The following is a 12445-nucleotide window of genomic DNA, read 5'->3' as shown; positions in this document are numbered from 1 at the left end:
GATGTTTAATAACTTCCCCATTCTTTTTTCCCCCTCTCTTTTTAAGAGGTTTTATTTGTTTAGATTTACAGAAAAATATAGAAGATAGTATGGGGCACACCCATGTACTCTGCACATAACTTCCCTTTTCACAGTGGTGCCCCCTTACCCAAGAGGGGTGCAATCCCAGACCTGGAGGGGATGCCTGAAACCTCAGGACCAAATCCTCCATATACTATGATCTTTTTCCTGTCCGTACACACACACACACACACACACACACACACACACACACACACACACCTATGATAAAGTTTATAGATTAGATACAGTAAAAGATTGGCAAGAGCTAATAATAGAATAATTATAACAATATGCTATAATCACAGTTATATGAATGTGGTCTCTCTCTCTCTCTCTCTCTCTCTCAATATCTGTTAAACTGTACTCACTTTATTCTTGTGAGGATGTGAGATGATGTAATGTCTGATGCAGGAGCTGTGACAAAGCCTCCTGTTGACCTTCTGACACCGGGTCACAAGGAGGATCGTCTTCTGGGCCTCAGTCGGCTGCGGGTAGCCAGACCTCACGTAAGGGAGGTGCTGCGTGAACAGCTCAACCCCGTGTGACACAGGTAGTGACACCCTACTGTCAACCAAGTCCACATTGTGTTCAGAGTATGTTAGGTTCTACCTATGACCCTTCTCTGTTCCAAGATTCTACCCAGGATACTACTATGCTCAGTCACGTCCCCTGACGCTCCTGCAGGCCGTCCTCAGACATTCCTCATTTTCTTATGTTTTGGGCAGTTTTGAGGATGCACCACCACTGGGATTTGTTTTTCTCATTATGAGTTTCAGGAGAAGAAGAGATAAGTGCCATTTTCATCATGCCGAGAGTATGCGCAATCGACATGATTCATGACTCTTGGTGTTTAACCTTGCCCATCTGGCTGAGGTTGTCTGCCAGTAGAATTTCTCCTTCCTTGAAGAGGGTTCATCTTTCTTTTTTTTTTAATTCAAGCCTTCAACATATTAGATAAGGCCCACCCTCATTGTGGAGGATAAACTGGTTTACTCAAAGTGCACTGATTTCAATTTTAATCTCATCTAAAACCACCTTTAAAAAACATCCAGAATAATATTTGGCCAAATTTCTGGGTATTGTGGCCTAGCCAAGTTGACACATAAGATGAACCATTGCCAATGGTAAGAGGGGAGGTGATGCTAGGCAGAAGTAGGGTTGGAGAACCTGGCTCAGGGTCACCCCAGTGGGTGTGGAAGATCTCTTTGGGTTGGACAACTGATCCACCTTACTCTGGAAGCAGTGTGGGGGGAGTTAGCTGGAGCCATATGGGGCAGAGGAATGGGGGACAGGAAGTAGGGGTTCTGGCTTGTCTCTGTAATTTTGACATGATCGTTTCACCAATCTGAGCCAGCATGTACCAATCATGAAAGCCAACAGGTGGGAGGGAAGAAATCTTGGTGGGTGAGAGCATTACTTTATTTTTTTTTCCATAATATTTTATTGTCAAATTGTTTTCCATACCACACCCAGTGCTCTTCCCCTCAAGTGCCCTCCATCATCACCACCACCTCTTTTCCCCCCTCCCCCTTCCCCTTCAACCCTCAGTTCATTCTCAGCATTCAATAGTCTCTCAAGTTTTGCATCCCTCTCTCTCCCCAACTCTCTCTGCCTCCTCCACTCCCCCTGGTTCTCCATTAGGTCTCTCTTGTTTTCCTGCTAGACCTATGAGTGCAAACATATGGTTTTTGTCCTTCTCTGCCTGGCTTACTTCACTCAGCATGACACCCTCAAGGTCCATCCACTTTCCTACAAAGGGCCATATGTCATTCCCTCTCATTGCCATGTAATACTCCATTGTGAATATATGCCACATCTTCTTGATCCATTCATCAGGTGATGGACATTTAGGCTCCTTCCATGTTTTGGCTATTGTTGACATTGCTGCTATGAACATTGGGGTACATGTGCTCCTATGCATCAGCATTTCTGTCTCTCTTGGGTAAATCCCCAGCAAGACTCCATGACATGCACTGTGGTAGGAAAATTATACTCATTCATTTATTCATTCATTAAAAGTGTAAATGGCGGGTCAGTCGCTGGGAAAGGGGATTGATATTCAGTGACTCGTTCTCTGCTACTGTTGCAGGATTCTTTGCCTCAATCCCTGAGATTCATGGTCTCGCTGCTTCGAAGAATGAAGAGATGCACACTGAAGGAGCAGTGGGCAGAGGTTATTAGGGCGTAAGATCAGAAGGTAAGAACGCCGTGCGAATTCTCTTTGCAGAGAGGGGATGCTTGAAAGGGAATGCCCGAGACTATAGGCAAGGATCTCTCTTTCATAAGGTTCTGGTCACTGCCCCCCCCCCCCGCGCCCTTCCCACTTGTTCCTTCTCAGGTTTTTCCCTTATTGACTTGATAACCCTAGCCCTGGGCTGTCCATTCCTGATTGGCTCATTTCCATTAGATGAGAGGTGGCCTTTGGCCATATCATTCCTTACGGGTCATACTTCTTATGTTCTACTGCTTATTTTTAGTTAGGTCTTTGATTGTCAGATTCCTGAGGGGATCCTCAGAGGGAGTAGGTGTGTCTGTTGTAGTCTTAGGAGGAACCTTAGGGCCGAGGGGCTTGCTGTGGTCAGACACTCCCAGCATTGTTCCAAAATGTGTCTTTTTCCCCACTGGGGACCTCAGGTCCTAATCTTTCCCTCTCAGACTATTTTATCCTATCTTTCCCTATCTTACTAACTTAGAGACCCATCACAAAACAAAGTGTCTTTATACCCATTTTATGGATGGAGAAACTGAGACTTGGAGACCTTTGCAACTTGCTCCAAGCTCACCTAGTAAGGGAGGGGTCAGATTTAACCCAGATTTGCCTGGTCTCCTGGCTTGTTCTCCCCTATAACTCACCATCGCTCCCCACATCTTCTGTGACTGCAGACACTTCTCTTGCAAGGGCTGGGGTAGCTTCACGTGACCCTGAGGACAGGAGCCAGCATCTGGGGGAACCGGTCACTAAGTCCTAGTGCTATTGTCTCTGGTGATAAATTTCTCTGTGGGCTCTGGCTCTAGCCCCCCATGGAGTTCTCAGTGACCATTCATTTTGTAACCTGTCCCCACCCGCCTGACAATTTGTTTCCTGGGCTGAGCGCACGGAAATCAATCGGGCCAGCATGGAACCCAGCCCGCTGAAAGCCCCTGGCATCTCTAAGGGCAGCGCAGGGCAGAGGGGAGAACTCTGCAACCAGAATGAGAAGCAGAAAATGCAGATCAGGGGAGTTACTGAGCACAGAATGAGTGCGCAGCAGGGGAGTTACTGAGCACAGAATGTACTGGGCAGCCGAGAGGAAAGTAGGAAGCTGGGGCGCCTGCGTGGCTCGATTGGTTGAGCGTTCGGCTCTTGACTTCAGCTCAGGTCATGATCCCAGGGGCATGGATGAAGCTCCGTATCAGGGCTCCGAGCTGAGTGAGAACCCTGCTTGGGATTCTCTACCTGGCCCCCCGCCCCTCCCCCACTAGCACATGCTAAATAAATAAACAAACAGAAGCGGCTCCTGTCCTCAAGGCGCTGTGTGTGGATACAATTTCAGAGACGCAGAACACCCAGAACACTGTTCTGCGCACACGCGGGCGCAGCTCTCTGATCCTGGAGCTCTCGCACCCTTGCCACTAACAGTCTTAATGCGCGAGAAAAAACCCCGCCCACTACGCTAATAAAATGTGATGCTCAAATCCAGCAATAAAATCAACTATTCATATGCATTTTCATACCTCCCTGTGTAATAAAAAGGAGTCCCATTCCCCTAAGAAGAATTTCTGAAGTCAGTAGGCAAAATCCCTCCCTCGATAATCCATTGATTTCCCCGATACCATCCCAGGGGGCACATCAGGAGGGAAGCAGAAATGGGAGGAACCTGGGCTTCTGTTCCTCTGTGGCCCTGTGTGGCTTTCTGGTTTAAGTCTGAGGTGCCAGCCAAACCCCTATTCCCTCCTGGGATTCCCTACCGGGATCCCCTCCCTGGACTCAGCTGGGGAAAGGTGTGGGAGCAGTTAGATACGGTGTATTTTTCCTCCATCTCCCGTTGGTCCATCTGCCAAGGCGAGTCCTGGATAACTGAATGCAGAAGAAGGAAAGAGGAAACAGACGTGGGGGTCCGCAGTTCTGCCCAGAGTTGGGGGTTGGGCGCTCGCTGATGGAGAAGAGCTCCCATTTTCTTGCTGGGTGGGGAGGGGCTTCAGGGGAACAAGGGATGTGCAGGGCATTCCGAGGAGGGGGGGAACTCCAGTGGGCGCCGTGAGCGCTGGGAGTGGTTTTGTCTGATTCATCACGACCGTAGAGTCACTGCCAGCGCACCTGATCTGGGCACACAGATGCTCTGTAAACGGCAGAGTCCTTTTCTTTGTGATTTAAGTGTGAAATTGCTAGAATCTCAGCTCTGCTGGGCAACAGCAAAGCAACTGCCTTGTCCTACGTGTCCTAGACTCTGACGTGAAGGCCGGGGGCTCCGGGGTCTCTGGGGTGTGAATCCAGCATATCTCCTGAGCATGCTCCGCATACCCGGTCCATGGTCATCTCTGGCACCTTCAGGAGCCTCCGCCCGAAGCAGCCTGAGCTTTAGTGAGGGAGGCGACACAAGGTGCCTTCTGTCTTAAACATGGTGTGAGAAGGCCTGTCATAGCAGAGGGAAGCGTAGTCTTGGGAGAGCCCAGAGAACAGAGTCCATTTAATTTCAGAAACTGACACGTGACAGCATGAGAGACTTGGGTGAGCTGTAAGGGGGACTCTTGGCAGATTAAGCCCTAAAAGATCGTTCTGAAACAGATGATACTATCTGTGAATTTTACCTTTGCCGTGAAACCAAAGTAGCGATGTATCCTAGAGCAAGCCCTCTGTAATGCTATTCAGCAATCATATAGAAACTGTGCTTTCCTGCTGTTTACAGGAAATCTTAGCTGATAATACACAACAGTCAGGAAGGTGAGGGGCACAACATCACCAGGTGACTCTGGGCAAGCTTCTGCACTGTGCTGGCCACTGAGTCCCTTGTGTCAACAGGAAGAGCTGGATTCAGGGATCTCTATGGTCCCTTCCTTCCCTAACCAGCTACAAACGTCCCTTTGAAATTACTTTGGGGACGCCTGGGTGGCTCAGTCGGTTAAGCATCCGACTTCAGCTCAGGTCATCATCTCGCAGTTCGTACGTTTGGGCCCCACATTGGGCTCTGTGCTGACAGCTCAGAGCCAGGAGCCTGCTTCCGATTCTGTGTCTCCCTCTCTCTCTGCCCCTCCCTGGCTCCTGCTCTGTCTATCACTCTCTCCCTCTCTCTGTCTTACAAGAATAAATCAACATTGAAAAATTACTTTGGAGGCAGGAAAGCCCATTTCCTGTCATGCGTTCATGCATTCATTCCCTTGTCCTTTCATCCAACAAATATTTATTCACGGACCACATCCTGTACTTCTAAGAGATATATGCATAAGACAGCGCTGCTGTCCTTAAAAATACCCAGAGTGGAATCATTGTCTTTAGATTCTAGGTATTTCTCGTAAATAACACTTCCTCGGAATAGAGCTTTGGAACAGTGTGGTAATTCCAAAATTTTGCTTATCTTTAGTGCTTAGTGCTGAAAAGACCCAAAATAATCAAGTCTTAGAAGCTAAAACGGTTTTTAAATACTGTGCATTCATTTCTGCTACCTGTCTGATGGGGTTTTGATGTTTTTGGTTCATTTTATGTATGTATGTATGTGTGTGTGTATTTAAATATAATTTATTATCAAATTGGCTTCCATACAACACCCAGTGCTCATCCCAACAAGTGCCCTCCTCCATGCCCATCACCCACTTTCCCCTCCCCCCATCAACCCTCAGTTTGTTCTCTGTATTTAGGAGTCTCTTGTGGTTTGTCTCCCTCCCTTTCTGCCGGTACCTACTTTCCCCCTCCCCTCCCCCATGGTCTTATACCCGTGTGATGTTTGAAGCGTCTCCCTCACAGTGTCCTCCTCTGCGTTGTGGGGAGACCCCTATAGTGGAGACCACACTGCCTAGTGTGGTCTCTTCTCTCCCTGGGCAGTTCTAGGCGATCCTGGCAACCCCAGAGCTATAATTTCACCTGTTGAAGTCTGTCATCACATGCCGTATACTCAACACCTCCTGCTCAGCTTTGCCAGGGCCACAGGAAGGGGCTCGGTCAGTAACCCACCTGTATATGGGTCCCCAGGGACAGGGGCTTTTCCTCTGTCTCACAGTTTTCTTCCCTCTCAAATAGATAATACTGCGTTCTCTTCTTTGTAAGGGAGAGGATCAAGTCTGCTTTGCAGGAGTACAGTTATCAGTTGCTATTAGGTATCATACACGTACCATAAGGGGTAAGGAAGAATAATGTTGGGGCACCCGAGTGGCTCAGTTAGTTGAGCATCTGACTTCAGCTAAGGTTGTGATCTCATGGTTCGTGAGTCTGAGCCCCACATCGGGCTCTATTGCTGTCAGTGTGGAGAGTGCTTCCAATCCTCTGCACTCTCCTCTCTGCCCCTCCCCCCGTTTGTGCTCTCTCGAAAATAAATAAGCATTGGGGTGCCTGTGTGGCTCAGTCAGTTAAGCATCCAGCTTTGGCTCAGGTCATGATCTCATGGTTTGTGGGTTTGAGCCCCGTGTCAGGCTCTGTGCTGACAGCTAGCTCAGAGCCTGGGGCCTACTTCAGATTCTGTATCTCCCTCTCTCTCTCTCTGACCCTCCCCTGCTCATGCTGTCTCTCTCTGTCTCTCAAAAATAAATTTAAACAATTCTTTAAGTTTTAAAAAGCATTAAAAAAGAGTAATAATATTACTACTAGCAGTAGAAATAATATTCACAAATTGCCAGTAGCATTAATAGCAGCAACCATGTGTGTTCAGCAAAATTAAATACTATTGCCATTAGAAGGGTTTGCACTGGAACTGAGTGGGATTCATCCCTGGAATGCAGGGATGGCTCAACACGCAAAAGTCTATCAGAATCACCATATGATCCAGTATTTCCACTTCTGGAAACTTGAAGCAGGGGATTGAACTGACACTCGGATGCCCATACTCGCGGTGGCATCATGCACAAGAGCCAAGGGCAGACGTAACCCAAGGACTCAGCAGGTGAATGGATAAACAGAACATGGCAGTATTCATCCACCGCAATATCATCCAGCCTTGAAAAGGAAGGCGATTCTGACCCCGGCCACGCCATGGATGATCCCTGAAAACAGTTGAAATGAAATCAGCCAATCACAGAAAGACAAATGCTGTTCGAGTCCACTGAGAGTAGTCACGTTCATAGAAGGACAAAGGAGTCTGATGGCTGCACAGGAATGGGGGAAGGGAGAAATAAAGGGGCAGTTAGTGGGTCCAGGGTTGCAGTTTTGTAACATGCAAAAGCTTCCTGGAGATTGGTGGTACAATGTGAATATTCTTAATGCTACTGAGATGGTTAAGATGGTAAAATTTATGTCAGTGTGTGTCTCTTACCACCACTTGAAAACTTAAACACATTTTAAAATAATTAAACCATATCATTAATAAATAAAGAAAAGCAGCTTCGACCTCTAGAGGCCCCAAGCCCACTTCGGAGGTCCTGATTCATGCCACATTGCCAGGAAGGCGGTCGCTGACCAGCTGAGAGCACAGACTGGGGGCCCAGGCTGCCTGCACTGAAATCTTGGTGCCGTGAATCACAGGCTGTGTGCACAAGTCCGGTTCTGTGCAGTGGACATGATGGTGGCCCTGCCATGAAACATGGAGGTGAGGCTAGCATCGACGGAAGGCACTTCCACAAAGGTCTCACACGTCGTGAGCACTAACAGAGAGGTCGCTGCTGTTATAAATTCCATCCAATGGCAGCTGCCATTGACTGAACAGCAGTTCTGTGCCCGGTGCTGGTCACTGCCCTTCACTCCTGTTGTGAAATGGAGTCCAGGCACGAACTGCGTAGAGACATGTAACCTGACTGAGGAATCGTGGGCTCCGTTCGGTTTAATGAATCTTTGTGAACACCCTGTCGCGGGCTAGGGGGTGCACTGGGTGCTGGCAGACAGAGACGAACATGGCGAGTCCCATGGAGCCTTGGCGGCCTGCCAGCTAGCAGGTGGCACCCAGCTTGAAAGTGCCCTGCATTCCACTCAATGTTGTGCTGACTCTATCTCGGAATACTTAATCCTGCTTGAACAGGGGCCCTGCGTTTTCACTTTACACCAGCCCCGTGAATTACGAAGCCAGTACTGCCTTGACCGGCCCTGGCAGGGAGAAGGGGGCAGCTGTTTGAGTGGATGCTGGAAGCCAGTGGGAGAAGCAGAGACAGGAGGGCACAGGCCTTTAGAGGACCAAGGGAGGGACACGGGGAGTGAGGTGACAGAGGCAGAAAGGCGGCTCAGACCTTCTGTCCCCTGGGCCACCAGGCTGCCACCTGCTCACACCCCTGTGGGCGGGGCCCCTGTCTCCCTGACCAATACCCCTTTGCACCAACCGTGACTCCAGCCCCACTCCATCCAAACTCACACCCTCCTGGCACTTTGGGCTCATGTCCGCAGCGTGGTGCTGCAGGTGGGAGCGGTGTTGCTCAGCGTGGTCTCTGCACGTGCCCCAGCCCGTCTGCGCCCTGCTCTCTGCCACGCTCCATGCACAACCGGCGAGAGGCACAGCTTTCCCTCTGCAAGATCCAAGGTGCATCAAGAACGCACAGAAAGGAAGTAGTTTTGAGCTCTTCTGGTGCGGATTACTACGGGAGGGAGGGAGAAGGGGATCATGTTCAAGGGCCCAAACAACTGTGCATCAGATTTAGAGCATCACGGAAACTGAGGGGAAAGAGACCTCGGGAGGTGCCAGCCAGCGCCCTGAGAGGCAGGAGGGCCGTCTGCCCGCCTGCCTGGCAGACTCGTACTCAGCCTTCAAAGCCTCAGCTTTGCTGCCTCCTTGAAGCTGTTGCTTGCACCTTGCCTCCTTCTTGTTTGTAGCTTGACTACAGAACAGAAGGCTCTGATGTGTGTAGTTTTCCTGAGAGGCCCAGGGGAGGGACGGGTAAGGGAGGGAGCTGCAAGAGGAGGATGAATGGCAGGCGCCTCTTGAATGATGCTCCTCTTTTCTGAGTCGACAAAGAAACACAGAGGAAAGTCTGCAGGTTGGGGTCGGGACAGGGAAGCCTTGGCCCGTACTGCGTGGGCACTGGATGATTTGAGGAACTTTTATCGAGAGGTCAGAAGGCCGGCCAATGTTACAACACACACACACACACACACACACACACACACTCAGGACGGAACATGACATTACAAATGCTCGTCCTTTCCCCCTCTTCTCCACCTGCTATGCTGGAATCCACTTGCTGCAATTGTCTAACCCTGGGCTGTAGTTTGCTAATTGGTGACTAGATTGGATGGAACTGGGAAATCAATAGAGCCTAAAAGGATCATGATAAACTGTATGGAGGCTGAAATTTTAGAGAGAAAAGATGTTGGGTGAGGAAGACTTTCAGCAAGTTCTCTGGGACATTACACAATGTAACTTTCCTTTTACCAACGCTTTTGCAGGAGAAAAATATCAATAAAGTATCACCTTCAAGTCAACAGATCAGTAATGTGGGGATTTGTCATCTTGCTGAAGTCATGTTCTAAATTCAGCTGGAGTTGGGGAGGGTGTGGTTTAGGCTGCTAACTGATCCCCTACACCCACGCCCATCTTTTAGAACTAGGGGCACCTGGGTGGCTCACTCCCTTAAGCTTCTGACTCTTGATTTCAGTTCAGGTCATGATCTCACAGTTCCTGGGTTCGAGCTCTGCATCTGGCTCTGCACTGACAGTGCAGAGCCTGCTTGGGATTCTGTCTCTCCCTCTCTCTCTGCCCCTCCCCTGCTTGTTTCTATCTCTCTCAAAATAAAAATAAACTTAAAAAAAAAACAAATGAAGTAGTCTGTTCCAGGTGTAGCCAGGAACACGGCCAGCAGCTTCCAACATGGCGGTCAGGAGAGGACATGAGATCATCGCTGGCCCTGAGGTGCTGTGTGGCCCCCGAGGCTGTGTCCCTGCAAGCAGACGGCCATGCCCCCCCACTCCCCTTTCAACCTCCAGGTAAAAGCGGGGCATCTGTTTTCAACACAGGTGGATGCCCACGCTTGAAGACAGGAGGTGGCCTGGGAGTGTCGTCTAGCTGGGCACCGTCACAGGAGAGAGAAACGCCTATACTCTTGCAACCGAGAAGGCGACAAGGTAAATGCTCCTTTCGGAGCCTGACTCCCACTACACTAGACCCGACCTCCAAAACCCCTGACGCTTGCCCTTCACTCAGGGGAAGAGCCAAATTCCTTCCCAGGCCCTGCACCTGCCTCCAGAACTGGGTATCAGTCCCCCCGCCGTGACCTGCTGTCCCGCAGTCTCCACCGGGTGCCTCTCGCCAGCCCCGCTGGACTCCTGAGTGCCTTGGTCCCGCCAAGCAATTCCTGCCACAGGGTCTTTGCACTGCCTCTTTGCTCTGCTTTGAATGTGTTCCCCAGGCATTGCATGGGTCCCTGCCTGGTCTCCTTCAGTGTCTGTTCAGAAGCCCCTTTCCTAAGGTTTTCCTTGACCAAGAAAGTTTAAATGTCACCCTTGTACTCTGGGCACTCCCCACCATCTGTCCTCTGTGCACATGTGCACATATGTGTGCAAATACTTGTGCATGTGTGTAACATGTTTATCATCACGTCACACTGCATCCGTTTTCTTGCTGATTGTCTGGACCCACGCTTTTGGGACACTAGCCTCATGAGGACATGGTTTTTCCATTTTATTCACAGCCTTATCTATGCAGCCTAGGGTAGCACCCAGCACAGAGTAGGGCCTCAGCCGACACTGGTTACATGAATGAGTGCGTGGATGACCGAATGGCGTCTGTTGGTGGAGACAAGGGGCACGTGGGGGAAGGAGGCCGGCCAGGTGAGGCAGGCCAAGGTCCGAGGTGGCAGAGGACAAGGGGAGTAAAGCTGCAGCCCCTCGGGATGTCACTGGCACAAGCCGCCAGGACCCGATGCCCACAGGTTGGGGAAGAGGGAGAGAAGCGGATTTGAGCACGTGCACCAACCAGCCTGTGTGGCCCTTAGCAAGGCAGGTGTTGTGAACCTCCCGGAGTCTGGGTGCAGGCCGGAGCCAGCCGAGGAGGATAGTGGGGGAGTGGCCGGGAGAAGCTGGCATGACACCCGCAGGTGGCACATGGCTGGCAAAGGGGAGCATGGCACCGGAAGGGAGGAGGGGTGTCGTGACAGCTTAGCCAAGAAGAGCAGGATGCCTTCATGGTTTTCTGGACCTGCGGTGCCTCTGTCTTTTGCCCTTGCCAGGCTGGCATCTAGGGGCGGGGCTTAGCGGCCCCGGGGGCGGGGCTTAGCGGCCCCGGGAGCGCGGCCGGCTCCGCTGGGCTGTACCCACCGCACAGTCCAGGTAGGGCCCCCTCAGGGCTCTGGTGAGCCTCCTGCTCCCGAGAAGACTCCATCCTGAGCCCTGCTCGCTGGCCTGGTAGTTAGTAACGCCCCGTGTGCCACAGATTGCCTCCCCCACTGCTTTTCTTTGGGATGACAGCAGCCCACGCCCCCTGATGGCAGAGGGGGCGGGTGCTAGCTTGCTCCTTCCTCCTGCTTTGCAGCCGAGAGCGTCAGGGTGCTGCTAAGGAAGGCGTCAGGTGCGCACCCGCACTGCTTCTGCTCTGCGGGGAGAACAGTGCCAAGGTGGACAGGCTTCCGGTCCCAGCTCCGGCTCTAAGCCGCTTGGGAGATGGCCTGGTGGTCATATGGGCACCGCCTTGTCCGAGGACCTGTATGGCCCCATCTATTGCCTCCCACCGACCGTATGGCCTTGGGCCACTCCCTGCGTCTCCTTCCGGTGCCAGATGTGGAGATGGGTGGGGTGCCTTCCCGGCCAGCCTCACACAGGGTTCCCTGTGGGGATAATGGGATTAACAGGTGCTAACTTACTTGGTAATTCTCCAAGGACCGAGTACTCTTAAGGGACTTTGCTGCTACTAGTTCTTCCCTCCCCCCACCTAGAATCCCAGCACAGGACCCCAGGGTTCACGAGAATTACTGAATGAAGACAGGCCTGTGATCATCTTCCACTCTCGTTGCCTCCTCTGCGGTCTCTGCGGGTAATGGGAAGTGACTTTTCAGGTACATTGAAAGGAATAATTTGGCAAACTGTGTATGTTAGCTAAATTCTTTTTTTCCCAGTTACCCCATTTTCACAGACCCTCCAAGTTCATTCTTTGTCACCATAGCAACCCTCGTCCTCTGAAAAAAGGAGTGAGCATCACTGGGCGGGTAGGGGAGCCTGCGGACGCAGCCATGTGGGAGATGTGGGCCCTTTGTGGGCTGTTTGGGGCAATTTTGTGAAGACTTAGTCCCCCTGTGACATCAGAACCTTGTCATAGGTTCTGGGACACTCTTAACACCTCTCCACCAG

General features: G+C 51.0%; 1 long non-coding RNA gene across 1 annotated transcript; it reads left to right on the top strand.

Moving 5' to 3' along the window:
• The first annotated feature begins 479 nt into the window (after positions 1-479).
• Positions 480-12133, top strand: LOC115279112. The gene is made up of 4 exons (XR_003903215.1): positions 480-613; positions 2153-2260; positions 10121-10228; positions 12034-12133. It is a non-coding gene; the product is annotated as an uncharacterized LOC115279112 (long non-coding RNA).
• The last annotated feature ends 312 nt before the right edge of the window (positions 12134-12445 follow it).

Source organism: Suricata suricatta, chromosome 15 (assembly GCF_006229205.1).
Source record: "Suricata suricatta isolate VVHF042 chromosome 15, meerkat_22Aug2017_6uvM2_HiC, whole genome shotgun sequence".
NCBI lineage: Eukaryota > Metazoa > Chordata > Mammalia > Carnivora > Herpestidae > Suricata > Suricata suricatta.
This window is presented reverse-complemented; position numbering and strand designations above follow the sequence as displayed.